This window comes from Corvus cornix, chromosome 5, assembly GCF_000738735.6.
Source record: "Corvus cornix cornix isolate S_Up_H32 chromosome 5, ASM73873v5, whole genome shotgun sequence".
NCBI classification, from domain to species: domain Eukaryota; kingdom Metazoa; phylum Chordata; class Aves; order Passeriformes; family Corvidae; genus Corvus; species Corvus cornix.
The window spans coordinates 22,105,381-22,123,900 of record NC_046335.1 but is presented as its reverse complement, the minus strand read 5'-3'; the positions used below and the strand labels follow the sequence as shown (position 1 = coordinate 22,123,900).

Here is an 18,520-nt window from a genome sequence, read left to right as displayed (position 1 = left end):
CAACATGGGGATATCCCGGCAGTGCCATGCCATGCCAAGCTGGGCTGTCAGCCAGGGACTCAAACACAGTCTAGGTGGCTCCAGGGGCAGGGATCAGGGACTAAAAGGTGTTCTAATTCCCTGACCCTTCAAGTCTGCCCTTGGTCAGGGCAATTCACAGATTTCCGGTTTCACACGAATCAGCCCCATAGGGGTATTCAAAGGCACATCTCCAGGTAAAGGCCACACCTTTGCCATTATTTGCCTCTGAAGCTCAGAGACACTGGTGCTGCCCAAGGATAAACCAACAGCCTTTCTAAAAAACATAGCTGCAATAGCCTTTTTCTACAGATGTCATTCTCAGGAACAGTTGCACCATCTTGCTTGAAATATGTCTAGACGAATTCAGCCTGAGTCCCTCAATCTGCCTGGAGAAATTCAGCGTAAATATTAAGGCCATAAATGATGGAAAAGAGGAATTACAATTGGGAGATTCACACAGCAGGATGCAGTGCCACAGTCCCAGCTTCCAAGCAGCTCCCTGTGCCTCATCCTCCTGCTGCCTCTGGCCGCAGCTCCATGTCTCTCCCACACTGCTGCAGGGTTATGAGCGATGCAGGAAGGAGGTATTGTGTTCCTTCACACCCAGAGCTGGAGCTGAGCCACACACCGCTCATGCTTCTCAGGCATGTGGAGGACTTAAAATCCATGGGATGCCGGAGCCCTTGTGAGACCGCACCTGTAAGGCTCTTCTTGGGCCAAAATCATGGCCAGTGAGGCCCAGTATGTAACAGAAGATGAAGAAGTTTTTCTCCCTTTTAGGGTTCCTCTGTATTTCCTTTTTGGTTTATTATTCTATTCTATTCTATTCTATTCTATTCTATTCCAGCTAGGCACAATCTGTGCCAGAGGCAGGAGAAACAAGTATCTCCAGGGAATGACTTACACGCCAGCTAGGTTTGTCCAGCTTTGTGTGATCCCTGATGTCTTGGCAGGTAAAAGTAAGGGGAGAGGGTGTTCCCACCTTTGGGACTGGGGCAGCTCACCAGCAGCAAGGTTGCCAGATCTGCTCAGAAGTTAAGATTTCCCAGCAGCGTTTGCCAATTTAAGTCATCGAACATGTTGGCTTCCAGTTCAGTCGGTCAGAGAAGCCATGGCTTATGAAAAACAGTCTTTACTTGCTGAGAAGTAGGGGATCAAATATTGGGGACCCAGTGGCAGATCACAGTCGTGAGGCATTTTAGAAAATCCCCATGGATTTTTTTCTCCCACAAGCTCCCATTACTCATTGCTTGCAGAGCACGTGTTGCACTAAGCTGGCATGGTCATCTCTGCTCTCTCCTGAGGTAGGCAGTGTCCCCTGATGCACAGCAGCAGGCAAGGTCTCCAAACCTTGGTGATGCTGTAGGACTGCCACTGGCTTGTCTGGAATGAGAAGGCAAACTCTGTGGCTTCTACACATCAGACATATGGCTAAGGAAGATAGCAGTGAAAGAGATTTTGAAACATTTTTTTATTCAATTGTTCCCTAAAGTCTTGGGCATGTGTTGTTTGGGCTATGGTAGCTCCTAGAAGTCACTGGTTGGAGATAAAGGTCTCATTTATATGAGACTCATTTACGTGAAACTGAAGTTTTATCAAAAGACATCATGTAGCCAGCCTGTTCTCTGCACCATGCTCCAGCAGACCCGAAGTCAGCTGAGGGCTACCTCAGCCTTGGGGAGCCTAAAAAAAGAAAGGAAAGACACTAAGGGGTACACCTGGCTTTCACCTCTTGGTTCCTCATGGTCTGTGAGCTGTGCCAGCCATTTCCACTTGCAGTATGAATGAAGCTGTTATATTATGTTCATTCCCTGATGCTTCTCCTGGCGATTTTCATAGCTGTGCTTGTAAGACTGGAAGGTCTTTTACTTAAATGGTTGGAGTTTAACCACTGGACTGTGCTTCTTCAGCCCAAAAGTGATGAAATGAGCCAAAACAAGCCTTCAGAGGATGCTGCAGAACAATACTATTTACTCAGCATCTGGAGAAGCCACAGATGTGGGACCCCAGGTCTAACATACGAGGCAGGAGCAATGAAGCACTTGGCATGTCAGTGAGACTTCTCTGCAGTCACATTCTGGTGACTGTTCCCTAGTAGCCCACTTGCAGGTGAGTCTCTGACCATCACTTGGGTGTTGGGTGCCGGCCGTTCGAAACACCCAGTACTGCAGCCCTGAGGGTGCTGTGGGAGGTTTCTCCAGCACAGAGTGCACTGCCTGCATCATCACGGATAGGAGAAATGGGGACCAAACTGGGATGCTCATGGAAAACGAGGCTCTCAGTGCTCCTTTGCACTTGGTGGGTCAGGTCCCTGTCTGTCCTGCTGATCATTCCATACGAAGGCAGAGACCCTCTGCAGGAACAAGACCCGTAGGAACGTTCTTAGCTACCACCCCTGCTGCCACCCCTGCCAAGCAGCTGAGCGATGCTTCATTAAGGGGAGAGCTTTTGCAAACGGTGTTGAGGTCTCAGATGTACCCACCACCCTGCCCCTACCACTGCCCTACCCCGCGCGCCCCACCGCAGCGGCTGATGGCCCCGGAGGCCCGCTCCGCTCGCCCCCGGGGCACACGCCGGGCAGCCATCCCGAGGAGCCCGAGCGCCGCGGAAGCTGCTCGGAGCGGCGGATGAGGCGGGCACAGCCTCACACCCAGAAATAGCCTGAGACGCGCAGACCCCGCACCCAGGCGTTCTGCCGGCAGCTCCCCGCCCGCTCCCCGCTCCGAGCGCCGGGGCCGCCGCCTCGCCGCCTCCTCCCCGCACGGATGCCACGGGGCGCACGGTAGGCAGAGCGGCGGGGCTGCCCGACCCCGGCTCGGGCCGGGAGGCGGCTGCGGCTCCCCACGCGGGGCCCGGAGCTCCGGCGGCGCAGGCCCCGGGGCCCAGCACCGGTGAGGCGGGGGGAGCAGCCCGAGCACCGCAGCCCGCGGACCGCGGCCTCTCCGCCGCAGCGGGGCGGGCGGGGGGCGGGGCGGCGGCGGCCCCGGCCCCTTCCCCTGCCGGTGCCGGGCCCGGGCCGGTGCCGGGCAGCCCGAGGCGACCGCGGGGAGGGGAGGAGGGAGGCGGCGGGAGCAGGGCCCGGAGCGAGCGGACCCCCCAGCAGGTCAGTGCGGGACGGGAGCCGCGGTCCGGGCTGTGGGGCTTGGCGGGCGCGGCAGCGGGCTGGGGGCCCGGCGGGCAGCGGGGCTCCAGCGAGTGGGGACTGGGGCGCCCCTGGGGTGCAGGACGGACCCGGGGCCACGACCTGGCGGTGCGGTGGTTGGGATGGGGAGGAAGCGTGGGTGGGACTGACCCCGGCGCGCCCACGCCGAGCTGCGCCTGCCGGGCGCGACTGCGGCGGGGGATGCTCACCGGGCGGGTAAGCCGGCATCTCCTCGAGCAGCCCCGGGACAGCTCGCCAGGGCCGTCCCGCGGGTCCGGGAGGCAGGGACGGGTTTGGGTCGGTGTTGTGGGAGATTTCTGGGTTACTTGGCTCTGTTTAGACACTGTTTGCCCGCCTTCATCTTGGACCATGTACCAAAGTGTTTGTATGTAATGCTTGCGTCTGCCTGTCTGATGGGCGGCTGAGGCCCAGCAAGGCACAGGGGCTTCCCTGGGCTGCTGGAACAAGTTGGTGGCAGAAGCAGGGAGTGAGCCCCAGCCCCTCAGTATCATCTCCCAGTGCACATGCACTGGCCTGCGCCACTGGCCTGTGATGCGAGATAAAATGTCACCCCACCGCTGTGTCATGTCATGGCTTGTGCTCAGTCCTCACGTCATCCTGGCCACAGAATCGTCCTTCTGGGAGCTACACCTGACGGTGTTAGATATGCTTTGTGCTGGCAGGGGAGAGGAGGGGGAACTTCTCCCCATTTCTCCCTCCAGTTTCGTTATAGTGATGATTTTGAGAGGGCTGGTAGGTCAGGGTGATCTAATGCTCTGGCCAAGCTGCTCTCCCTCAGTTTACAACTTCATCCAGATTTGTCCATGGATGAAGGCCCTGCCTTCTCCCTTGTTTGCTTCCCCATCCTTACTAGCAGCAGCAGTACTGCACAGTGGGTTTGCTATTCAGAAACCTCCTGAACAGGAGGGTTACCCAGGAGAATGAGAGAGAGAGAGACCTTTGTCTGGCTGACAGATGTTGTTTCTGCATGAACATCTTTTTCCTTTTAACTGTTTAGCCACCATCTCCAGGACTGATGTACATGCCAGCCTTCTCCCCTTTCAGAGAGTTCAGGGGAAAGCAGGGTGTGGAGGGAAAACTGGGTAGGGAAACAAGGTATGAGAAAGCACTTTGCCCCATGTTGGAGATTTACAGTTCTGTATAACCAGTCAGGCTGCCTGTCTGAGCAGAAGAGAGACAACAAAATATGCCATTTGGGAGAAAAGGTGCTGTTGTAGTGGTTTGCAGTATTTGTTCAGCGGGGAGAGGGGAGAAAGTGGAAAAAATAGGAAGCAGAAAGAGTGATTCTGGTACCAGACCAGAGCCTTGGCCTCGCTGCCTTCCCTGCTGCCCTGCAAAGTGGTGGTCAAGGCTGGGCAACAGATGGAGAGGGAAGCAGAAGCAGCTCCTTCAGGAAGGATTTGTCTAAAGTATCCTGGCAAACAGCCACTGGCAAACAAATAAGTAATAAATAAAAACAGGGAGGCCACCAGCACCCCTGCGGCCTCTGACTCCATAGCACATATGGGCTTTTCTGGCTACCCTGTGAGCTGAAACCTCTGCCTTCTTCCCATGGCTCCATCCTGGCTCCTGAAACTCCATTCCAATGCCTTTCAGGTCTTCTTTTTTTTTTTTTTTTAAGATAACGTTTGAATCGTTTTGTAACTACTCTCCTCTTCAAAGCTTTCCCTGAGGTTAACTATTTCATCTCTGGTTTGGTGGCTGCTGACAATGGTAAGCATAGGGTGGTCCTGTGAAGGACAGAAATAGCGGTGCTTGCTGGGGGTGCTGATCAGGGGTGTGCGTAGGCCCTCGCAGGTAAATACTGTTTTCCTTCCATGCAGAGACTTCTGGCCCACGGGAACATAAGGCAGATTTCAGCACAGCTTCAGAGCCTGCATCTGCAGAATTGTAAAAGGATGAGTGTTTCTGCTTTAAAATATTTCTTGCAGGAAATAGTCTCATCTTAAGAGACTTCAAGGACTTTCCAAAAGCAGCAAGAAGAGGGAGAAACGTTTCTAACACCCACAAGTGAATTGAATTGATATTAAACTAATCAATCACCTAATCTCCTAGGCAAACATCAGTGTGCTGTGCAAGTGCTGGCTCCTCCACGAGTCCTACAAACACCAAAGCCTTCTACTGTTGTCACTCCTGTGTTTCTTACTTTAGTTGCTGTAAATATATTTTGTGTACTTAGCCCTAAGTTTGAAGAAAACATTGCATTGCTGATGCACTGTGCTCAGAGCAAAAGCAAGTTTGTTTTGAGATTATTTCAGGACTGGAGAAGCAGCTCCAGTCCTAATTTCCTTCGGCTGTGGCTTGAACACATTCAGTCCCTAACCAGCTATCATACTCAAACACAAGAGGACTTAGAGCTTTAAAAGATCCCACTTGGCATCTACCTGCACTTGAAGGTGCCTAAATATCCTTTGAAAGCTTGTTTGAAGTTACTGCTTCAAATGTGTCTGAGGCTAGTAATTAGGCTGTGATCACGTATTGTTATTAGGTGGGGACAATGTCAGCAGTTTGCTCACACTATTACAGCAACAATGGGACAGACAGAGAGCGGAGCACAGCCCTTCCCATCCCCCGGGCCGCTATTGTTGCTGGCTAATGGGTGAGAAAGGGCACGGCAGGTCCCCCTGGGCCTCTCTGCCGAGTAGCTTGGAGGGGGCCATGGGCTTGCCTCTCCCAGCCTGCTGCGGTGGTCCCTGTGTCATCCTCACCTCCCAGGCAGTTCAGCTGTCGCTTGATCTCACACCTCCTCACCAGGTTTGCTTTTTATGACTTGTCTTGATGGTTACCTTAGCCCCAGTGTTGTCCTGCTTTACCTGTCCTAGCTGGTATGGCCCTCTCTTGGTTGATGGCTGTGTTGGCTTAAGAACTGCAGCCATGCTGAGGGCTGCAGAGAAAACCTCTTTGCCTGAGAAATTGGCTTCCTAATTGAAATTACCATAATGTTGTCCAGCCTCTGATGAGAATGAATACCACTGTATAGAAGCATTTCAACACTGGAATCAGTTGTGTAGTTCCAAGCAGAGTCTCCATGAGAAGCTGGGGTTACCATTTTCACCAAGGAGGGGCTTCTTGCAGTCATAGTTTGATCTTAAATAAAGATGTGTTTAAAATGGAGTACCAGAGCAGAGAGATTCGGTGCTCCTGTTCAGTGGGAGCACGTGAAAACTTTGGGTGACCTGATTCCCCTCTCCCCAGCACCAAAGTCTTGTGTCTTGTCATCCACAGATTTGTGGGTGAACAGAGAGGAAGGCAGGATCTGAACAAGACAGGCTCTGCTGCACCCCCAAGTGCTAAAAGGCAGCTTGTGAGAGGTGGAAAAATGTGTCATCATGTAATTTTGAGTTCCTCTAATAGAGATAGGAAAGGGCTCTGGCCCTGCTTCACTGAAGAACACTTTATTATTAGCTGGGAATTGGTGGTAGGAGACAGCTGGGGCAGGAGGTGATGGAGATTGAGACAATGAGCCCCTTAATGTGCTGTGTTGAATGGTCAAGGGAAGACCAAAATTCAGAGGAGCTAGGGGTGCAGGAGTTAGGGCAAACAACAGTTCTGGAAATGTAGCTGGGGAGTGGCTCCCAGCTGTTGCCCGAAGTGAGCCTGTGGTATCCTCAGGCAAGGTCTGGGGCTTCTGCATTGTCCAAGCCAAGGTGGCCCTGCCAGAGGAATCCTCTCGCTGCGCTACCCATGCAGCAAGGTGACCCACGCTAAGGTGACACTTCCCCACCAGGCTGAGGTGCTGAGATCGTGTGAGGGCTGGCAAGCTGGGGCTGACTCTTGAGGCATGGAAGTGGCTGGCCATGGACCACAGGCACCTGTGCTGCCAGGATCCCAGCCAGCATTGGGACAGCCTCTAGTAACATGGGGCTTGGGACACACCTGGCTGGAGGATTTGGTTGGGATGGTCTTCTTGGCATGGCTGTGGTTTGGAGCAGAGTGTTCGTACTTTGAGATATTCAAAACCTTCTGGGACACAGTCCTGAGGAACCTCTTCCAGCTGACCCTACTTTGAGAAGGGAGGCGGCCCTTCAGCCTCAATGCTTCTGAGCTTATTTGTGCTGTTGTCTGACAAATTCAGTCACCGTGGGGTAATCCCCAAGGCAGCATTAGAGAAATGACGACAGGCTGAAGTTTGCCTAGCTTCCCTTTGTCTGCAGCATTCTGAAGGTCTCTACAAGACTAGGAGACTGCCAGGGCTTGCAGGCTCCAGGCTGGGGATGTGCCCTGTTCACTGTGTTTCTGGGCTGCTTTTCTCAGGGAGGGCACAACTACCTGGAAGTGTAATGGCAAAGAGGACAGAAAAATGAACCAAACTTTAAAGACTTCAGAGTAAACTTGTTCTGTGCCTTGTTTGGCTCTTGACCTGCTGCTGAATAGAATGGATGGATTAAAGTCAGGACTTAAATTAATGATCATAAAGTCATGACCTAAGTACCTGTTTTTAATCGTGTACACTTCTGCTCTTTTCCTAAAGTTAAGTTGATTCTCAGTGATGAGCATGATGTAGGGCTTAGGGCTGAGCAGGAGGCTGCACTATGCTAAGTGAGTGAGTTTATAGCTAACATATGGTTTTTTAGACAATGTCTATATTTCTTGCATTAAAAAATGGTGAGTGATGCATTTCTTATTAGATATCACTTAATTATTTATTATAAATTTGGTCCAGCTATATTTCAGTGGAAAATGAAGTCCAATTGAAAATGCAGAGTGTGAGCATTTTAAAGTGGTTTCTAGTTGGTTAAATAAAACTGCATAAAATGTATGAAGACATTATTTATATATGTAATGAATTTAACAATGCTATACTGCTATACTATATTGTATTACTATAATACTGTATCATAGGAACAGAATTGTATTATAGGAGATACAAAATACAGCCAGTGATATAACCTGATTATTTCTGACATTTAAGAATTCAGAACTAGTAGAGATTATCCTCTCACAGTTCATCTTCATTAGGCTTTGAAAGGGAACCAGGCTTTCCTGCATTAACCTGCAGTAATTTTTCAGAACTTTTACTAAACTAATCAGTGTACTAAGTTAATGGAAACATTTTTTCCCCTCTACTTTCAAAAAAGGTTGCTGCTGTCAGAGCCACTTTTGCAGTTCATCAGGCTTTAGCTCCAGGTGCTCAACCACTGAGTGGATCTGGCAGCAAGGACATACTGCATGAATTTCCAGTGACTTACTTTTCACTGATGAGAGACATCTGGGGTCTTAGCATGTAGGTTTTAAGAACTTCTAATTTTAAATTTGCTGTCTTTAATTTAAAAAGTTTTTAGTTCAGTCAAAATCTGATTGCTTTTCAGTCAGGTGTATGTTTCCAAGAATCATAATTCTTTTATTTGTTCTGGTTCCAAGTCCTCTTTATTGCTTTTTCCTTTCATATTACTGCTGCTAATCTTCTCATCAAGCAGTTTCATTTGATTTTTCTGTTGGGAGGTTTTCATCAAGCTTAATTTTCTTTTACCCAAGTTTTTAATTTCTTATGTTTTCTTTCATGAAGTTTCATCAAATTTTTCCTTCTTTAAAAACAAAGAAAGGCTAAACAAAGGAAATAATTGTGGTAGTGGCTGTGTAACCTCCTGAGAATTGTGCATTTTAAAGACTTTCATGTTTTGTTCAGTCATTTCAGGAGTCAGAGGATTGATGTCTTTGCAAATACAGTCCTCTGATATCCTACACATTGGGCTGGAAAAAGCTAGCTGTGGAAAATTTTAGTAACTGAACTTAGAGAAACTATGACCATGCCCTAAGTCTTGTCTTGGGTACATACATACACTGTGATGACTATAGCTTTGTGTGTGCTCCAGGTTTCAGGATTCCTTCATCCCGGCAGCTACATCTGAAGGACCAGCTGCTTATTTGGTCAGTCCCTGCACAGAGGTAAACTTCGGAGGTTTCTTTCCCTCCATAATGAGAAGGTGAATTCCAGCCCTCTTAAAAGGCATGTTGCAGTTTGTTTCAGCAGAGAAGAGATTTCACTCCGTATTTCTTTGGGCCTTGTTTTTTTGTTTTTTGGGGGCTTTGGAGGGTTATTTTGGTTTTGGGGGGTTTTGAGGAGATTTTTGGGGGTTTTGTTTTGGTTTTTTTTGTTGTTTTGTTGTTGTTGTTTTGGGGTTGTTTATTTTTGGTTTTGTTTTGTGGAAAATATCCTGGAGGCAGCATAAATTTCTGTTATATGTGTAGCCTTAAAAAGTCCAAGCTTTGAGCAATACTCAGGGTATCCATTTAACTCCCCAGGTGCCCACGGGAGCCCTCCATGCCAGTGCTGTGTCCTCCCCATCCCCTGGGGCAGGAGAAGAGCTGCACAGGCATTTGATGGGACCCTGCCGACCCTCGGCTCCAGGCCTGCTCTCAGTGCTGCAGGCTGGTTGTGTGCTCCCTGAACACGCTGGGGAAAGCTCTCGGTTCCTCACAGCTCACCTTGTTTGAGAGGTAGAAAGCAGGGAGAGTGTTTGCGTCAGCAGGTATCTCTCCCCCTGACTGAGCAGAGCTAAGCTGGGGAGCTGGGTTTTGTGGCCATGCCCTGTGCGTGGCCAGCCTGGTGCTCTGCACAGCAGCAGCAGCACTGTTGGAGCTCTCGGGTTCAGTCTGGTCCTGCAGCTCATTTAGCACTGGGTTTCTCCATGACATGGTGAGCATTAGGAGGAGCCTTTCCAGTGTCCTCCTGTGGCTCTTCACACCTGGCTTTTGTTACTGCTTGGTCCCCTCCCTCCAGCATGACATTCATGTGCCCCATGACACAGCTGTGCTGCCAGGAGAAGCATGGAAAGCAGCTGGGCAGAGTTTGGAGGCTCTGTGTGTGTCCTGCAGGTATCAGTGTATCCCCAGGGAAGAAGCAACAGTGGGAATTCAGCTTCATGAATGGGAATTCGACTTAAATGTTGATGCCCACCGCTCTGGGCTGCCTGTTCAGAGCTCTGCTCACCCTCCCAGGGCTGTGGTTGGTACAAGGATGGTGGGATGAGCCAGAACCTCCATAGTATCTGTGGTTGCACAGATTTTTGTCTCTAGTGAGTGCAGGTGTGCTACTGGCAATAGTGAAGCTGAGGGGTATTTCGCTGCGGGATGTGTCCATGCTTTACTGGCAGTGCTGGTTGCCCCAGGGAGTCAGTCTGGGAGGTGGCAGCTGTGCTGACGTCTCATGCATTCGTACCTTGCATTTTCCCAAACTGGCTGGCAGTGTTTCCAGGTGGAGAGATGCTTCTCAGAGCAGGGACGGCAGCTGTGCTGCACAGTGAGCACCAAACTGCCCCTTACATCAGTCAGATAGTGGATGAGGAGGTGAAGACCCTCACTCATTTACTAAATGCCTTGCTCGTGCTGCAGAGGTCAAATATGGGATCAGGTTCTTGGGGTGCTCAGTGCAGAGCCACAGTACACGGTGGCAAGTTGGGATATGCTGGGTGGGGATGCAGGCAGGGAGAACAGCCTATCCAAAGCCAGGGATAAAGCAGGAGCCTTGTCTGGGACTCGGCAAGGATACCCAGCCACTCCCCAAACAACTCCATATCAATGCCGCATCCCCAAACATCTCTTCCAAAATGGACATAGAGCCTGTCTGATTCCTGCTAATTGTGGCAGGGCCTCAATAGCTGCTGGGCTGTGGAGATGCTTGCAGTGGTTCTTGCTGCGACACTGATCACTGCCAGGTAGGAGGATCAGAGAGAGATATACCATCCTGCTGACACTGGGTCCCCAAATCTCTTCAGCCAGCTATATTCCTAGTGCTGGCTCTACTATGCCCAAACCACCCTGGAAGAACGAGGAGTCATGAACTTGGGGAGGTTCCTTTTGCAGCCATCTCCTGCAGTGCCTCATGTTTAATTTCCCATTCTTACCTGTTCCATGTGAGCAGTGTTTATGTGGAGCACAGGGGGTGGCTGCCTGGGGACCCTGTGCTGCTGGCGGAGTGGGCAAATCAGCTCAGGGGCTGCCAGCCCTTCCCTGAGCACCAGCCTGGCTGTGTGGCCCTTTATGTAGGGAAGGTAGGCTTGTGAAGAGAAGCCAGGGACAATCTCTCTGCCTTCCCTCTGATTTTCTCCCTGATCCTAGACAGCCTTTTTCCAAGGCTGAATTGCGCATGAAGCATCTCTGATGCTGCCTTTTGGATGCAGCATGTTTGAAAGGATGCAACCCCCCAGCAAACATGCCAGGCTGGGCTGGCAGCCTCTGTGCAGTGTTGTGTTGTGTGCTCTTGCAGCAGAAAAAGTTTGCAGGTCGCTCTGTGACCACCCCACTGCCAAATCTGCCATCTGTCTCACATCCTCTGGGCGATGCTGTGCCTCCCAGCCCACGGCTTCTCTTCTCCCAATGCCTTGTCCCTTTCCCAGCCTGGCTGCTGTACATGTCCAGATGTGACACTTCCTTCTCTGCCTAAAGGGAAGAAAAACATTTCTTGTGTTTTTCTCCATCGCATCCATCACTCCCAACACCCCTTGCGCTGGTGTGGGCAGCTGCTGGCTAGTGGGTATAGCCAGAGCAGGGCAGGACAGCAGCGCAGTGGGTGCAGGCAGTGCCAGCCTGCAGCACTGGCACAAGAGTCTGTTTGCTGACCATCTGTGTCCCATTCATCCCCTGTGCTGGGCCACCCGCCTGTGATAGGTGTGTATTGGGGGGATCATGAACCCCACTTCTTGTCCCGAAAGTCCTATGATTTCCTTCTTATCTCTGGTGCTCCAGATCCTTACCATGGAGGAGATGAGAGCAGGCTGGTGGGTGTGATGGGCTGCCTGCTCTGCTCTGCTTGGCTCTCCTGTGCCCTGCAGCAGGTACATGGCTGTAGCTGTGCTCAGGTGTTGTGGGCAGGGGAATTCCTGGGGATGATGCAAACGATGGGGACAAGTCTTGTCACCGTACATGTGCACCTGTCTCACTAGAAGGAGGTCGAAACAGTCATGCTTTGCAGAGCCACTTGTCTGCAACTCCACATGTGCCTGGGAGAGCTATCTTCCTTCCTGGATGAAGCAGCAGCTTTCCTCTCATCCCCCCCAAAAGCTGTGTGGGCTGCAGAGACAACTGGATGTGTGCCTCAGCGACCGGGGGAGAGTGACTACCTGCTCCCTCCACTTCCCTGGTGAATAGCATTGCCAAGATTGCCCTGCATGGTGTGCACCATCAAAAGCTTTCCCTTCCCTTTGATGCACTATTGACTCAAACCGGTGTGCAGAGTGCTAATCCCTCTGGCACTGCTGGATGTAACTAGCATGGCTGGATGTGACTGAACAGTGACTGCTGGGGCCATCCCCACTTGTGCAACCCACTAGTGCCAGAGCCTTCACTGAGCTGCCAGCTCCCGTGCTCCCAGGGCAGTGTGATTCATCCCAGTCATATGGTGTTACCCAAATCTGCTCAGAAGCTGGGCAGAGGTGGGAGGAAAGCCTTGTCAAGGCCAGGATTGGTGAGCGGTTGTGCTCATGGGCTCCTGCTGCAGCGCAAACCTCACTCTGCCCTTGGCACCAACCACAGGCAATAGAAATGTTCTGGCTCTGCTCTAGATTTTACATGCACTAAAATCATATTTTGTGTGTGTGTGTATGTATGTGTATGTAGTGTTGTAATCCACTGCTCTCAGGAAGAAGTTTCTGTGCTTGCAGAGAGGGGAGCTGGGCAGGGCAGGAGTGTTTCTTTGCTTCTGCAGCAGAGTCAGCTGTGGAGGATGTTGTGACTGCTTGAAGATGGGGAGAAGTGAAGGGTGGAGAGGCTGGTGGCAGCCAGGCACCAAGGCATACCCCAGAACAGTGTGGAGGACCATGTCTGAACCCAGGCGAAGGGGATCAACAGGATAACCGTAACACTGCCCAGTGGCCCCTAGGAAGCTGTGGGATGAGGGTGCTTGGTGGGAGGGTGCTCCCAGCTTCCTGTCAGGCAGCAGCAGGCTGGAATGGAGCAGAGCTGTGCCCAGCAGCACAAGTGCCAGGCCCTCGGTGCCCACCGAGGTGGGCTCCCTACACATTGTGCAGCAGGCTGATGGGCATCAGCCGTGAGGCGGGCTGGCTGGAGCTCAGCAGCTGAGAGCAGCTGCACAAGGGCTTGAAATGTGCCTGCTTTCTTCACCAACTCAACAGTGAGGTCCCTGCCATCCCCAGGTGTGTCATGCTGTCCTGGCCAGGCAGGACAGCGGGGTGCAAAGCCACCAGTATTGCCTGGCCCAGCCACTGCAATATTGGGCTTCCCAGTCTGCATCCTTCTCATGCACAACCCAACTCCTTGCCAGTCTCCTTCCCTCTGCCCTCGGGTGGAGTTCCCTCAGGTGATGGCCCCAGCCATGCTGGCTGCTCCCATGGCTGGCAGTCTCTGCAGCAAGTGGCTTTATAAAAGGCATCAGATAAATGTCCCACTCTTCCTTTCTACCTCCCACAGCTCCCTACTCCCCAAACAGTGGAAGGAACTTGGGGAGGAAAGAGCTGCCTTTTCCCTATTTCCATCCTGTCTTGTTCCCTATCTCCAGGAACCAAAATGCACCTGGCATCTTGTGGCATTGTGAAAGATGCCTGTGACTTGTGGTGACAGCTTCAGTCTGGGCCCTGACCAAGGCACAGCTACTCCTGGTTTCTGTACAGGTTTCCACAAGGGAGTGTTTTTCCCAGTGGAGGTGGCACTTTTCCTTCACAAAGGCCTTAAAATCCTCCTCTCTGTGAGCACTGTAACCTGGGTGGCAGAGGAACAAATCTGCTTGTAACTGCCTGACATCCCACCACTATTGCAGCCTTGCTGAGATGTGCCTTCCTCGCTCTTCAATGCCAAATGGGAGCTGCCTCTGTAAAGTAGGCTGTGCATGGGGGCACATGCTGGAGCTGGCTTGGAGCTGGCAGCTGATAAGGAACCTGGAGATACCCTTTGCAGGGAAGTTCAAGCCCTTCCCTAGGGCCAACTGCTGCCATGTACCTCAGTCACACAGGCAGCAGGGGCTGGGAGTTGTTCTCATCTGCATGTATCATCATTAATTAATTGCAAGTGCAGGGGTTCCTCTGGGACTGTGAACAGCATGCATCAGCCCAGCTTGGAGCAGGAATCTGGTGGTACCACGATGTCTCTTTACTGTTTTCCTGAAATACTGCTTTTCTGAATGGACGTGTGTATGCATGTGTATAGGTTAACTGAGAACCCCAGCGTGATACCCTTTCCCTTTCCCATGTGTGAGCTCCCCATTCCCTGAAGTCAACCCTGGCTTTGTCATAGTATCATACAAAAGTTTGGGTTGAAAAGGACTTTTAAATGTCTTCTAGTCCAATGCCTATGTTCATGCAGTAAGCATGAACATCTTCAACCTGACCAGGTTGCCCACAGCACTGTCCAACCTGACCTTGAATGTTTCCAGGGATGGGGCATCTGCCGCCTATGTGGGCAACTTGTGCCAGTGTTTCACCATCCTCAACTTAGAAAATTTCTTTCTTATATCTAGTCTGAATCTATCCTCTTTTAGTTTGAAACCCTGTCGCTACGAGGTGTATTGAAAAGTCTGTTCCCATCTTTATTATAAGGCCCCTTTCCCATCTCCCTGCTCCCAGCCATCACCTACCAGCAGCCCAGCAGTGCCCTGCTCTCTGTGTGGGCTGCGTCTGGTCCAGGTAATCCTTTGTGCTGAAGAATGTTGATTTAAGTTTTATCAGAGGACAAGGGTGCATGATGCTCTGGGGAGCTTGCAGCCCCATTAGCTCATGTTTGCTTGGTGCATTGCACACACAAAATGTTCTGTGGCGGGCTGTGTGCACAGCAGGAGAGTGAAATGCAAACCAAATACGGGTTAGAGCCAACCTGCACTGGCAGCTTAGTCAAATGTGGCAAAAATGGCTGGGGGTGGAATAAATAAATTCCGCTCCGATTCTTCCTTCCCAATCTCAGTGCGCTGGCTTCAGCAGCCGCTGGCTCGCACATGTGTGGAGGAGGCGCTGGAGAAGAGCTGCTCTGTGCACAGCATCTCCCACACACACTGGCCCAAACAAATCTCCCTGGCTGTAGGTCTCACTGTAAGCACTGTTTGCTCTTGGTTGCCTGGGGTTTGGCTTTATTCTGCCAAGGAGCACTGCAGCAAGTCAGTGTTGGCCTGCTCAGTCCACAGCATCCCTGCAGGAGAAGGGGCCTATGCAGGTGGCTGTTTGGAAGGCCACAACCATTGTCCTGCAGAGAGTCCCAGTAGAGGCTGGGGATTGGGATACCTTCTCGTTCAAAAACTTCATGGAACTTAGTCTGCCCAAGTGCCAAAAACCCACCCTGCATGGTGGTTCTGGGGAAGAAGGGGAGGGCAGAGAGCTGTGAGTGATGTGACAGCCACCACAGGAACACATAGCAGGGGAGGGGTTTGTACTGGTTTCAGGTGAGTCCCTGGGGCAGCATGACCCTGCACAGGGTTTCCTGAAGGTAGTGGCAACCTGCCAATCCTAAGTGCAGAAAAACTTGCTTAGCTCCCCAAAACGGGGTCAGTCTCAGCCTCCTAGTGGGTTACATTATTTAGACGAACAGTGTGGCAGGGCAGGTTGGGAATGATGAAGCACTGGGGGAGGAGCAGCAGTGCCAAAGGCAAACTCACCGCTGAGGGGAAGGACCTCACTGTGGGGTTTGCATGCCTGGGTGGGCTCATGGGTTGGCTCTTTCCCCAGCCTCCCTGCCCTGGCTGGCAGTGAGCCTGGCTTCGTACTCCTCAGCGAGAGAGCAGTGCCAGAGCTTACTGGTAGGGAAGATGAAGTTTATCCACTTTTAAGCAGGTTTATGTTACGCAGTCATGCACTCACATTTGTTTTCTCATTAAGTGGTGGGTGTGGGTGTGAAATGGAGTAGAATCAATGAAATATGAGTCCTTCTGACCTCTCCGAGTGATCATATCTTCATTGGCAATGACAAAAGTAGTATTTGAGCAGGTGTTTTGTACCTGTTAGGAGTCATCTGTTGCTGCAGAGTGGTCCTTTGCCTCCAACCCTTACTAATGCCATCCTCCATAGCCCACAAGACATGTTGCTGCTTGTGGTATGGTCCTCCTTGTTTGAAAGATGCATCTGATTTGCAAGAGGCTAACAGAACAGGCTGGTGCATGTCCCATATCCTGCTGGTGATAGGATGGGGTCTTCTGCTGGTGGGTTGTCTGTCTCGCACCCTGACAGGGTCTGGGCACAGCATTCACACCGGTGTCAATGAGCCCTGCCCAGGGATGCTGCTGCCCCACAGGTGCTCACCTCACCGACCATGAGCAGCCAGAATCTCTCTTTGCTTTTTGGACCTGGAGGCCGTTAATCTTAAGAGGGAAGGTTGAAGGGAGAGCCAGGGAGGAGTGCCTTGGACCTCTGTGGGGTTTTGGAGGGCTGTGTCTGTGGTCCCATCCCCTCTGTACTCATACCCCTTGGGGATAGATGTGGCCCATGGTGTGCCTGTTCTCCCACGCACCAAGTTACAGGAATGGAGAGGTCACCATGCCCTGTGGTGCCAAAACTGCCGGGGGGTGTGTTGAGCTCAGTGCAGGCTGCTGCTGAGCCTTTTCCCATCCTGAGGTACTTGGTTAGCCCTGCTGAGTAAGTGGCAGTGGCTCAGGTTTCCTTCCCTCCCTGTCACTGCAGTCCTGCAAAGTCAGTCACTGCAGTCCTGCAGGGTGGGATGCTGGAGGTTTGCCTGCCTGCCTGGTCCTGTGCACACCACCAGGGCATGAACCTGATCTCCCTGTTACAGCATCCTTGTTTTTCCCTTCCACAGCCTGGCCATGACTTTGTGATGGAAGAAGGATGTTGAAGCAGTCAAGTAGCATAGATGCTTGTTTTCTAACTCTAGGTCCTCAGCCTGGCTGTTCTGTGTGGCCACAGACTGCTCCATCAGCAGCCCCATGCCCTGGTTGCCCTCTAGCCAGCCAAAGTCAGTAATCCCACCTGTGCCAGAGTGGGATGCTAAGGCTGGATGAATGTAGGCATGCTGGGAAACCCAGCTTAGTCATCTCAATGCTCCCAAGACTGTTTTGATGTTTTGCTACTCCAGCTGTCCGTGAATCCCCTAGCAAATGAGTTTGCTGGCAGGATGCTTCAAGGGAAAGAGAAATTATGAAAAATTGCATTCGCATAAAAGACATGCCTTATCTTTAATTGGAAATCTGATTCTCTGGATTAGTGCCCACCCAACCGGAGAGAAGAAACATATGCTGATGTATCAACAAAACAGAGGGCAGTGAATATTCAAGGCAAACCTTACATGCACTGAAAATGCTTCATAGAAATTATCCAGCAAATCAGTTTCAATGGAAAATCTCATGCATTCACTGTCCATTCACAGGCCACAAAGAGGAGAAAGAATTGCCCTACATGTTTTCTGACTTTTTTCTAACCCTATTTTAGTATCTTTCCTCTAAGTAAGACCTATGATGGATAGACCATATATTGAAATTTCTGCCTTTATGTTATTGCTTCATTTTCCCACCTGCAGCCCTGTCCACCCTTGTGTTTCTTGACTAGTGCATTGCTGTCAGTTCTCTGGACAGTGGCTGCTCTGAGGAACATCTGCCTGTGGCTGGCATCTAGAGGCCCTGCCTCATACACAGCTGATGGGTAGCTGTCCTGACACCTTCTGGAGGTGAAGGTACCCATCCAGCTCTGTTATTCACAACAGTATTTGTTCCTTTGGCCCCTAAAGATTGGGAAAAGCACAATGGCAGTGGCATAGCTGGGAACAGGAATTGGGTTGGTGATGCTGTGGGTTTTGTTGAACCTTTCAGATACTACTGCAGAGTGCCATCAGCTGAGTATTGCAAAATTCTGAATTTTCTCATTTGTATGATGTGAAAATTTAGCTTGGGCATTTCAACAATGACTTTAAGTGTGACCTACAGTGTCCCTGTGATTTCTCATTCTGTATGCCAAAAAACTTGCCTCTCCAACCAGAGGGAGTTTGAACATGTTCTAGAGGTCTGCATTTAAGCTGTTCTTGGCGCACATGAGCAGAAATCTCCTCCACTGCTTCTGCTGCATGCTGTTGCTAGAACATATACATGACTTACTTTTAGCTGGTTGCTCCCATTAGTTATTTTAATGGTACCACTGCAGCTATATAATTTGCATAAGCTTTTCTGAGAGCAGCACCATAAAAGGTGAGACTAGCTGGAACAAATGGCCTAGAAAAGTAGTGATTTGGGTATTTGGAGGTGAGTTTCTGTGGCTATCTGGCAATGAAAGGACCAGCGAAAAGGCAGGAAAGTGGCTTGAGATCAGGTTCAGAGGAGCTGTGATACGCTGCAAAGGCTGTGTTTACAGGCCTGAGCATGATATCACAGCTCCTTTGGACTCCTTTGGAGTTGGAGGTGCTTAAGAGAGAGAGGACAGAGTTGGACTGGGTCTTCAAGTATCTTCTACTCTGAAATTTCTC

At 51.0% G+C, this 18,520-nt stretch overlaps 1 protein-coding gene across 4 annotated transcripts in view; it reads left to right on the top strand.

The window, feature by feature from the left end:
• The first annotated feature begins 2,656 nt into the window (after positions 1-2,656).
• Positions 2,657-18,520, top strand: part of TMEM63C (transmembrane protein 63C) — a 34,141-nt gene continuing 18,277 nt past the window's right edge. Inside the window, exons 1-2 of one of the 4 annotated variants that reach the window (XM_010393211.4) lie at positions 8,262-8,408; positions 8,998-9,070. The gene's annotated coding sequence lies outside the window, so the exon portion shown is untranslated. Of the gene's footprint in view, positions 2,804-3,025; positions 3,125-3,358; positions 3,380-8,261; positions 8,409-8,997; positions 9,071-18,520 lie in introns of those variants that run through there. The other 3 variants (XM_039553248.1, XM_039553249.1, XM_039553250.1) reach the window with 3 other exon arrangements.